The sequence below is a fragment of the Myotis nattereri genome (genome assembly GCF_964212035.1).
Source record: "Myotis nattereri genome assembly, chromosome: 11".
In the NCBI taxonomy this organism is placed as follows: Eukaryota; Metazoa; Chordata; class Mammalia; order Chiroptera; family Vespertilionidae; genus Myotis; species Myotis nattereri.
In genome coordinates this window covers 24,575,136-24,587,169 of record NC_138086.1, presented here as the reverse complement: position 1 = coordinate 24,587,169, position 12,034 = coordinate 24,575,136, and the positions used below count along the sequence as shown (strand labels likewise).

The 12,034-nt window shown below is 44.1% G+C and overlaps 1 pseudogene across 1 annotated transcript; it reads left to right on the top strand.

The window, feature by feature from the left end:
* Nucleotides 1-1,199: 1,199 nt before the first annotated feature.
* LOC308527441 (adiponectin receptor protein 1-like) lies at nucleotides 1,200-2,329 on the top strand (annotated as a pseudogene). Its single transcript has one exon. The product of its transcript is annotated as an adiponectin receptor protein 1-like (transcript).
* The last annotated feature ends 9,705 nt before the right edge of the window (nucleotides 2,330-12,034 follow it).

Sequence of the window (12,034 nt, the reverse complement as noted above, 5' to 3'; positions counted from 1 at the left end):
ATGCTCCACCTCTGAGAGGCCTTTCCTGACCCCCCACCCCCACCCTCACCCCTAGTCCTCAGGGCCCTCTCCCTTCAGTAGATACTCAAAGATGCTACCAGTGGTGCCTCTGACCCCAGTTTCATGAGAGACCATGCCCCCAAGAACGATTCTCACTAGGAAATCTAAAGACCTAAGATGAGCTGCCAAGAGTGAATCAAGAAGGGGGCTTTGACCCCACAAATGCAAGTCAGTCCCCTCAATGATTTTGTCACCTGCTGAAAAAGCAAGAGTTCCTGAGCCAAAGGGGACTCAGCATTGCCACAGGGAATCCAAAATGAATATTCGGCTGCCCTAGGCAGTTTGGCTCAGTGGATAGAGCAGGGGTGGGCAAACTTTTTGACTCGAGGGCCACAATGGGTTCTTAAACTGGACGGGACTGCCGGAACAAAAGCATGGATGGAGTGTTTGTGTGAACTAATATAAATTCAAAGTAAACATCATTACATAAAAGGGTACGGTCATTTATTTCAATAGTTTTATTCATTTCAAACGGGCTGGATCCGGCCCGCGGGCCGTAGTTTGCCCACGGCTGGGATAGAGCATTGGCCCAGGGACCCAAGGGTCTGGGGCTCAGTTCCTGTCAAGGGCATGTATCTCGGTTGCAGGCTCCTCCCCAGCCTGTGCCCTGGTCATGGTGTGTGCAGGAGGCAATCAATTGATGTGTTTCTCTCACATCGATGTTTCTCGCTATCTTTCCCTCTCTCTTCCACTCCCTCTAAAATCAATGGAAAAATATCCCTGGGTGAGGATTACAAAACAAAACAAACAAAATGAGTATTTCGGGCACAACCAATTCTTTCATCTGAGGGAAGCTGATGGTTGTGCCTGAGGCTACTGCTGAGTAGCTCAAGATACTGCTGCCAAAATTCCCTACCTAGATGCTGAGGCCTGAGCCAGTCGTGTGCACTTGTCCCCACCTCCATCCTTGGAAGCCATCAAGAACTGGGTTTAGGCCTTCCCTTGCGGTAGCTTAAAGATGGGGGCGCCTGGGCCGCAGGCCACCTGCGGCAGCACTGAGGGATGTAGTGCGGGGTCCGTGGCCCTAGCTGAGCCCGTCACCTGGCGTTTCTGCCCTCACAGGGAGATCTCTCCCCGTGGGGCTGAGACACCCAGCCTGTCCCCAAGCTGGAGCTGCAGGGTATTGAGGTACCAGCTAGATGTCTTCTCACAAAAGACCGGTGGTGGCATGGGGCAGTGGGGCTCCTGCCAGTAACAGGGAGACTGACAAGGTGGAGCTGGCTGAACTGGGACCCCTGCTAGAAGAGAAGGGCAAACAGGGAACCGCTGGCCCAGCCAAAGCTGAAGAAGAGCAAGCGTGCCCAGTGCCCCCGGAGGAGGAGGAGCAGGTGAGGGTCCTGACACTCCCCTGCAAGCACATCATGCCATGGAGAAGATGAGAGAGTTCGTGTATAAGGTCTGGGAGGGACGCGGGAGGGTCCTCCCGTACGATGTGCTCCCCGACTGGCTAAAGGGCAACGATTACGTGCTCCACGGCCACAGGCCACCCAGGCCCTCCTTCTGGGCCTGCTTCAGGGGCATCTTCCGCATCCACACAGACCAGCAATATCTGGGCCCATCTGCTTGGTTTTGTGCTGTTTCTGTTACTGGGAATCTTGACCCTGCTGAGACCAAACATGTACTTCCTGGCCCCCCTGCAGGAGAGGTGGTGTTTGGGATGTTCTTCCTGGACGTGGTGCTCTGCCTCAGCTTCTCCTGGCTCTTTCACACCGTCTACCGTCACTCAGAGTAAGCCTCTTGGACTTTTTCCAAACTGGATTATTCAGGGATTGCTCTACTGATTGCGGGGAGCTTTGTCCCCTGGCTCTATTGCTCCTTCTACTGCTCCCCACAGCCATGGCTCATCTACCTCTCCATCATCTGCGTCCTGGGCATTTCCACCATCATTGTGGCACAGTGGGACCAGTGTGCCACTCCTGAACACCGGCAGACAAGAGCAGGGGTGTTCCTGGGCCTGGGCCTGGGCTTGAGCGGCGATGTGCCCACGGTGCACTTTACGATCTCCGAGGGCTTTGTCAAGGCCACCACTGTGGGCCAGATGGGCTGCTTCTTCCTCATGGCTGTGATGTTCATCACCTGGGCTGGCCTCTTTGCTGCTCGGATTCCTGAGCGCTTCTTTCCTGGAAAGTTTGACACATGGTTCCAGTCGCATCAGATTTTTCAAGTCCTGGTGGTGGCAGCAGCCTTTGTCCACTTCCACGGGGTCTCCAACCTTCAGGAACTCCGCGGCGGCCTGGAAGGCGGCTGTACTGCTGCCTGTCTTCTCTGAGCCTCCCACCCAAGGCTGGAGGGGAACTTCCCAAGGGCTTTCAAAAAGAACTTCTTTGCTGAAGTGAAAGGAAGCGTCTGAGTTGTTTGTTTCTAAAGGAAACTCTTAGAGGATCTAGTGCCAGCCAGGCTTCAGCCCACCCTCCCACCTCAGGGCGGGGGGATACGCTTCTGTGTCCCTCGCCAAGGAAGGGGTGAGCCACCTGGCCATGCCCCTCCTCAGCAGCCCGCCTCAGCCAGCCAACTCTGTCCCCTTGGCACAGAGTGCTTTGAACCTCATGTTGAGGTTTTATCCCTCCTCCAACCATTTTGGGAAAAAGTGATGGTCTGGGACTCTTCAGAAATTCTATTTCTGGAAGAAAATGTCCCTCCCTTACCCTCATCCTTTGTAACCTGACTTGGAACAGGCCATCCATTTTGTAGCACACTTTTCAGAAATGATTGTAACCTGTCTCATCTTTCTGGGACCTGGATCTGCTGACAGCAGGAAGAAGCCACCAACTTTGAGGCAGCCAGCTAATCATGGAAGTGTGCCCAGGCTTCAGATAACTTGAGTTTTAATTTTTTTTTTCTTTAGAGTAATGTAATATTAAAATGGGGAGAGATATTTAATATTTAATACTAAGCTTTAAAAAGAAATCTGCTATCATTGCTGTGTACCCTGATACAAAGGCTATGATGATAATAAAAGGAAGTACAGAAGACAATTAGCATTCAAAAAAAAGAAAAAAGAAAAAAGAATTGAGTTTAGTTGAGCCGCACCTAAATCCCACCTGGCTTTAAACAAGAGCCTGCAGCCTTTTTCTTAATATCATTCAGGTCCCCAGCCCAACTCCATGGCCTGACCAGTTGGTATGTCCTCTAATCCTGGCTGGTATATCTTCACATCACTGCTTCTGTCCAGGCCATAAGCAGTCCAGGACAGGGCAGCTGTGCTAACAGTTTGACACTTGTCCCATGTTACCTGTGAAATGTCCTGTACATAGTACTCCACCACTCAGCCTGGAGGACACAGGCCAGGTTGCATTGATCCCCAGGGCCAGCCCGGTGATGAACACACAGTGGGTACTCAAAAAGCATTTGATAGGAGTGCCATGCATGTAAAATGAGCAGTTTTAAATTTCCTAGAGTAATAAAAGGAGCATAGCTCCAGTATCATCTGTTTTTTAGTGCCTGCTATTTACATGCCTATGGTTAATAATGCAAACCTGTTTCTATGGCGAATGTGGCAGGACTATGTGATTATGGGCCTGTAAATTTCTCCTCCCTTTGAAAAGCTATGTGATTACCACACCTATAAGTTTCTCTCCCTTTGTGAGTTCTTTCCAATATTAGCTTGAGCCTCCAAGAGTGGCTCCTCCTGCCAAATCATTGATTGTTTTGTGGAAAGTTCTTATAAATGTAAATGAAGAGCCAGGGCAGGAAATAACTAGAAGCCAGAATGAGAAGAGTCTAACATTTTTGTGGGGCTTTCTGATGCCAGGATATACATGACTTCGTTCAATCCTCACAACCCCATTTTACAGATGAGAAAAACGAAGCCACAGAGAGCTAAGTAACTGATAAGATTGATCAGGCCTTTGAAAGTAGAACTGGATCAAATCCAGATACGTCTGACTCCGGGGCCCGTGCACCTTTCCCTACCTGTGTTTCAGAAGATGGATCCGTAAGATAACAATGACACTATCGAAGGTCAAGGAAGTAGGTGAGAAAAATGATGTCCTATACAGGTGAATTGTTTGGAGATAAAGGAAGACAAAGGGAGGTAATATTCCTGTAATATCTGGCTTTGATTTTATCCGAGAGAAGGGCAAGGATCACATCTGTCTCATTTACCATTGTCTCTCCACTGCTTAGCACAGCGCCTGGCTCCTAATTTCTGCTTAATTGTTGAATAAATTTCCAGTCTCTGACATGAGGCTTTTTTTGCAATTAGGTCTCAGCAAGAATAATCAAGTGCACCTTTATTGGTTTTAGTTACTATGCTTGCAGATTGTTTAATGAATATGTAATCAGTGGGGCCTCGGAGCTTACCCTACATCTTTCCTAGAAAGCAATTGAACCAAGTGTTTGGTTTGGATAATCAGAGACCATCCAATATGAAAGTCACTAGCTGTGTGTGGCTATTTAATTTAAAGTTAATTAAAATTAAATAAAAATTCAGTTCCTGAGTTGGAGGAACCACATTTCGAGTCTCAATAGCCATATGAGGCTACTGGCCACTGCACTGAACAGTACAGGTAGCGACCATTTCCATCATCACAGAGAGGTCTATTGGGCAGCCCTGGGGCGGAGCAAAGCCTTTGGCATCAGACAGGCGGAGGCTGAGTCAGCAATGCACTATTGCACAGCTGTGTTACCCCGGACAAGTCATCAGTTGGCATCTGTAAAACAGAAATAACAATAGTGTTAGCCTAGCTCCCCAGAAAAAAAGAGTCTGAAACAGAGTATGTACACCTACGTTGTTGAGGAGTGTCACTGCAGGGAACAGGAATCAAAGATGGAACATGTGAAGTAGGACAGGAGGCGGAGCCCACTGCGGGTGTACATATGTTTGAGTGGCTTCCACTGTAAGAAACTAGCTACGTGATTCTGGGAGACGATCTGAAAAGCTGTGTACAGTGAAACTCAGATTCGGTTGTCTGGGAAGATGATGGCAAACACTTGTCCATTGGTTCCTACCCCCTTTGCTTCCCTCGTGGGGGTGATTCAGCTACTCATCTCTGAACAGTAAGCTTTGCTTGCCTTGGCCAGTCAGGCAGTGATCACTACAATTCCCATTCACCTCTCACTAAGAGATTCCCCTACTGAACCCTCAGACATAGTCCTCACACACTGAGGTAGAACAGTAATCAGGTCAATTACCCTTGCCGGTACATTAGTTCCTTTCTTCAGCATGAGGATCCGAAAGTGAGTAGTTGGTAGTGGCCGCTTCAAGTTCATTGACTAAGTCCCCTGGCACAATCCCTCCCCCTTCTGCATGCTAGTGTTGGGGAGATCGCACCATATCTCTTCTTTTGGCTCAATGCATATACTATATCCTGGAGCAAAATGTCACTACCCAGCAAGGGATTATTCCTGAGATGGAGCCTTATGGGAAATGACACTCCCTAGTAAAGTATTCTACCAGGCTGGTTGCCTCTGAATAATGGGATACGTGGTCAGACCAGAGGGTCCTGTGGTCACGTGTTCATTGTTGCACCTGTTTGTCATAAAAAATGGACCCATTCTTCTAAGGCAGCGGTTCTCAACCTGTGGGTCGCGACCCCTTTGGGGGGTCAAACGACCCTTTCACAGGGGTTGCCTAAGACTATCGGAAAACACATATATAATTACATATTGTTTTTGTGATTAATCACTATGCTTTAATTATGTTCAGTTTGTAACAATGAAATTGGGGGTCACCACAACATGAGGAACTGTATTAAAGGGTCGCAGCATTAGGAAGGTTGAGAACCACTGTACAAAGGCAATGTTGTGCTTGTTCTATACACATGCATAGGCATTCTGCAGATCAATAATGGTGGCTCTGAGGGAGACACTGTGCATGGAAAGGCAAATGCATATCTGGCGTAAGTATCAATTCTGTTAAGGGCAAATTTCTGCACCTTTTGGGGTAAAAGGGTCTGATATAATCAACCTGCTGTCAAGTGTCCGGGTGGTATCCTTGAGGAGTGGTACCATATCAAGGGCTCAAGGTCACTGTTTGCAGGTTGAACATTCAATGTGAAAGGGAACCCATGCTGTTGGACCCTTGCATAGTCTCCACTCCTGTTTTTAGATCCATTGTCCACCACTGGAGTGGCTTAGGCTAGAGGCTGGCTGACATCACAGGATGAGTCATCCTGTCTACCTGGCTGTTTACAGCCTTCCCCGCATGGGCCGTTCTCTGCTGAGCATTGGTGTGAGACACAAAGCACTGCATGCTTTCTACTCATTCCCAGAAGTCCATCCACATGCCTTTTTCTAAACTTCTCTATCTTATATCTTCCAGTCTTATTCCTTTCAAATCCATAACCAACTAGTCAAAGCATTCACCACTGCCCAGAAAACCATGTTTAGCCATACTTTTCTACCCATAGAAATGGAACAATTAAGTGACTATGCTCATTGCTCTGGCTAGTAGGAAAATTTTGTTTTACCACTGAACTTATAAAATCAATTTTTGGCCAGTACCAACATAAATGCCAGCCCATCCATGAGCCAGATGGAAATTCTTTCTTCCTCTATTAGTTTGCTGTAGGGACAGCCTCCTCCTGCTCCATAAAGCCTTTGGTGTAAATTGAGAGACAGGTGTTGGTGCAACAGGGGTAGGTGGCTTGGGAACTGGGCCAACTAATCATAAAATGTGCCTGTGTATTCTGGACCTGCTCTGACAGGATCCCAGATGCACTGTTTGTTATGCACAGTGAACTGCTGTTGTGCCCAACTGGCTTTGGACTTGGTAGTTCTGGTAACAGCGAGCTCAGAATGGTCACTTTGAGTTTCATAGTCATTTGGAGAGTCAGGTGTAAGATCTCTATTAGGGCCCAAGGGCACAGCTGCAACTACTTCTAAAAAGGAGAGTAATTCTTTGATTCAGAGGGTATAGTGTTGCTCCAGAAACCCGCTCTAATTCTCATGTCAGGGCTTGCCAGAAACTTCACACAGCATTCCTACCCACCAGGGACCACTGTCGTATTATTTGGTCTGCTGGGTCATGTGACCAAGGTGTCAGGGAGGTTTGCCCCACAGTCTGGATCTGTTGCTGAGTTCTTTTTGTTTTCTGCATCCCACTTAAAAATGGACACCTTTGCCCTGACCGGATTGGCTCAGTGGATAGAGTGTTGGCCTGTGGACTGAAGGGTCCCAGGTTTGATTCCAGTCAAGGTCATGTTCCTTGGTTGCGGGCACATCCCCAGTAGGGGGTGTGCAGGAGGCAGCTGATCAATGTTTCTCTCTCATCGATGTTTCTAACTCTCTATCCCTCTCCCTTCTTCTCTGTATAAAATCAATAAAATATATATTTTTTAAATGGACACCTTTCTGGTCCCCTGATAAACTGGTCAGAATAGTATTTTCAAATGTCCTGCATGCTGCTTCCCAAGTTCAAAAAGGCTCATCAAACATTGTGTCTCCTTCTTAGTGATAGGTGCAAGGTACAGAAACTTGTCCTCTACCTTAGAGTGGATATTCCAGTACATCCCAGACTCAGGGACTCCTAAAACTTTTATCACCAACTCTGTATTTACAGGAAACACAAAGGAATTTGCCAGAAGTCACCACAGGGAAGCCATTAGCAAAATCCAACCTTCAAAAAAAAATGACCTGATTTTTTAAAGTAAATTAATTGTAAGCAACAAAACTAGTGAGATGGAAGGGGAACTAATAAATTATAAGAGACTTAAATACACCTCAACCAATTGCAATCTATAGGCTTTATTTGTATCTATAATCAAACAACCAATTTTGAAAAATTTGTGATATTTATGAAACAACTGGAAATTTGAAAAATGACTGAATATTTATTTGATGAAATTAAGGAATTCTTAAGAGTTTTTGGATGCTCCCTGACCAGTTTGGCTCACTGGCTAGAGCGTCGGCCTGTGGACTGAAGAGTCCCAGGTTCTATTCCGGTCAAGGGCATGTACCTTGGTTGCAGGCACATCCCCAGTAGGGGGTGTGCAGGAGGCAGCTGATCGATGTTTCTCTCTCATCCATGTTTCTAACTCTCTATCCCTCTCCTTTCCTCTATGTAAAAGATCAATAAAATATATTTTAAAATAAATAAATAAGTAAAAGAGTTTTTGCATGCAAAAATGATATTGTAATTTTACTAAAAGGATGCCCTTTTTAGAGATATATATGGGATATTTATAGGTGAAAGGATATGATGTCTGGGATTTATTTCAAAATAATATGGGAAGGAGGAAGTGAATGAAGTCATAGATGAAACAGAATTGGTTATGAGTTGGTAATTGTCGAGGCTAAGTGAAGGATACATGGTGATTCATTATTTTATCTGCCTAATTTGTATATGTTTGCAATTTTCTATGGTAAATGTCTAACATTATTTTAATTTAAATAAAAAATTATTAGTACATAATTACTCTAGTAGTGCTTGCAACCTAAGTCATTGCAGAATTTATCTCCACAAATTGGTTCACTTACAAGGGCATCCAGGGCTTGCCATCCCATTCCCACCAAGTCCCATTGGTGTGATGCCGTTAATGTTCTGGTGGAACGTCATGTCAATCAAGTCCCTGCAGACTCCACTGGGGCAGCGAACAGGAAAGTTAACATCGCCCTGGGGCAAGACACTGAATGTACTTCTGCTCCTCATGTAAAATGAAACGGACTGTGATCCTCCCCACGCTGTTCTGGGTGAGGAAGAAGGCATTTGCCACATCAATAGCCACAAGCCGAGACCTAGAGGCTGTGTTGACCTGCTTTAGAACACAACAGCTGGCATGGCAGCTGCTAATTGAAGCTACCACCTGATTAAGGTTTATGGGTGTCATCCACCATGATCTAGCTTGGATTTTGTTTGTTTGTTTTTTAGCATTCAGATGAGTAAACTGGATGCAAATATTATGGGAATCACTACCCCTGCATCATTTTTTTTTTTACTTTAAATAATTTTTTTTATTTTTCAACCCTAAGCCTTTTAAGCCTCTGATGGTAGCGCTAGTCTACGATTCCTTCTAGGATGCACGATTGCTTTACTATGTTGGCCAGAATGATGGGGGAGGGAAGCAGTGACAAGAGCTTCCACACTGTCTCTCCTATCACAGTGTCTTTTATTCTAGAGGTCAGAGAACTAATGAGAGAATTCTTTCAACATCTGATTATATCCATCCCAGTGACATACTCAGGGACTCTTTCATATCAACCCATGCTGAGTGTGAGCAGAGAGGCACCCAGGCAGGCAGCACAGGACAAAGGGCAGATACCACCAGGTTGCATCTGTAGGAAGCTGGCTGGAGTCTGTGCAGGGCTGGTCACTGTAGCAGTGGCTAGACTAACAGGTAAGTGAGGCTCAGAACACTTGACGTATGTACAGGGAGTGTCCTATAGAGTCAAAACCATGTCAAAGGATTAATGGGGGGATCAAATGAGGAAACCATGTAGTGCTGCATTACACATTACATACTAAAGCTATTCTGTCATTGACGTAATAATTCTCCTCCTCCTCCTCCTCCTCCTCCTCCTCCTCCTCCTCCTCCTCTTCCTCCTTCTCCTCCTCCTCCTCCTCCTCCTCCTCCTCCTCCTCCTCCTCCTCCTCCTTCTTCTTCTTCTTTCCCTGAATAGACCTTTTGTTTAGGAAAAGGGCAAGTCACGGAAAACTTAGATTATTCTACCACCACCTCCTATCATTTCTGGAAACTTCTCATTTAAAGAACTAATTTTCCTGCTTGGCCCCATAAGGCAGGCAGGCATAATTGTCACTACAGTAGTAATTGTCTCTTTACCTCTTCTATGAGAATCTTCACCAATAACAAGTTATTTTTTTCAGCTTTCTTCCCATTGTTAATTAAGTTTTTGCTCACTAGTCATGCTGGATACTTCTCATTCCTTAAATTATCTTTTCAGCCTGTTGTGATTTCATTTTGGCACCTGGATTCTGAGCTGTCCTTATTCTGAATCTTGCTGATTATATTATCAGGTTCACAAAACTTGCTTTCATGATGTGTAATAGCCTAGCAACTTTTAAACTAGTCCAGAGGGGAAAATAATTTTTAAAAAAGTAAATAATTTAAAAGAAAGAAAAGAGAGAAATAAGAAAAAATATATAGATGGAGAGAAACAATATAAAGGTATCTGTGGGAAACAATATATCCCACAGATATAAACCTAAATAAATCAATAATTGCTTAACAAAAGTGGACTAATGCTTTAGCTAAAACACAAAGATTTTTAGACTAGACCTAAAAGATCCAATTACATATTATTTATCTAAAAAACACACCTAAAATATGAGGCTATTGCCTGGCAGGTGTGGTTTAGTGGTTGAGCCTCAACCTATGAACCTCCTGGTCATGGTTCAGTTCCCGGTCAGGGCATATTCCCCTGTTTCTGGCTCAATCCCCAGTAGAAGGCGTGCAGGAGGCAGGCAATCAGTGATTCTCTTTCATCATTGATGTTTCTATCTCTCTCTCCCTCTTCCTTCCTCTCTGAAATCAATAAAATATATTTTAAAAAATAAAATATGAGGCTATAGAAAATTTAAAAGTAAAATAAAACTGCTTCCAGCCAAGACAGAATAACAGGGATCAAACTTTACTCTCCCACTGGAATCAAATGATAGAAACAGACAAAATATTTGAAACAATGGTTTCCAAGACACTGGTATTAAGCAATGAGAAACAGTGGTCTCTGAAAAATAGGAAGCAAATGAGGTGAGTCCTGCCATTGTCCCAGTTTAATGTCTTAAAAATGTCCAGATTATAGTATAGGGAGGGAGAACCCAAGCAGAAATTAGTGGACTCCCTGAGTTGAGAAAACAGAGCTAAAAGTCTGAAAAGACACATGTGGCTAGGGTTTGCAGGACATAGTACTGTGAAGGAAAGAGCTGAACAGGTAGAGAAATCCAGGAATCGGCAGAGGGTCGTTTAATATTCAGCAGAGTACTGATCGGTGCATGCATGTGAGGAAACTACCTGAGACTGGGGAAAGAACCATTCGAAAGGCTCTCCAAAGGGCTGGGAACAGCAACTGTCCCCACTAGTCAGACTAGAAGGCTAATTCATGGATCATTGGATTGAATGCTTCGAAAGGTCTGGCTTTAGTAGTGAAGAATAATTAGTCCTAGACTAAATGCTGCTCTGGTCCTACCAAATGAAACTTAAAGAAAGAGCAGAAAGGATCAATTGGTTTCAAAGAAGCCTAGTCACCTCCCAGAACAAAGCTCAAAGATATTTATAGGCATACAAAACTATCCAGTACCCAGCAAGGGAAAATTCACAATGACTGGCATCCAATAAAAAATTACCAGGAAGGAAAAGAAGCAGGAAAATATAACCTACAAAGAGGAGCAAATTATATTCATTGAAATTGACCAGAACTGACAAAGGTATTAGAATTAACAGACAAGGATATTAAAATGGATATTATAACTCTTTTATATATTTAAAAAGGTAAGTAGTGATATGGAAGATATTAAGAAACTAATTGAACTTCTGGAAATGAAAATTATAATGTATGACATGCAAAACATGCTGGATGGGTTAATAGCAGATTAGGCATTACAGAAGAAAAGATTGTGAGTGTGAAGACAAATAGCAATGACAACTATCCAAAATAAAACACAGAGAAAAAATAATTTTTAAACAATAAAAAGAGTTTCACGGAACTATGACACAACTTCATGTAGGCTGATATATATATTAATGGAGTCCCTAAAAGAAGGGATTAGTAGAAATATTTGTAGAAATAAAATGGAATAATATATTCAGCATGAGTGAATTTTAAAATAATTTTGCTGAAAGAATTCATATAAAAAGAGTATATAATGTATTGTTCCATTTATATCAAATTTACAAAAGCTGACCATGTGTTAGGATAACAGAGAAATTTCCACCCATTTAAGAGTGTTGAAATCATGTAGAACAGTGTTGCAAGTTGGATTCTCCAGAATCATATCCCTTCCAAAGGGTAAGTGACCTAGGGGGACTTACATACCAACAACCATCAGTCATTATCTGAAGGCTGCTGCCTGGGTTCACTT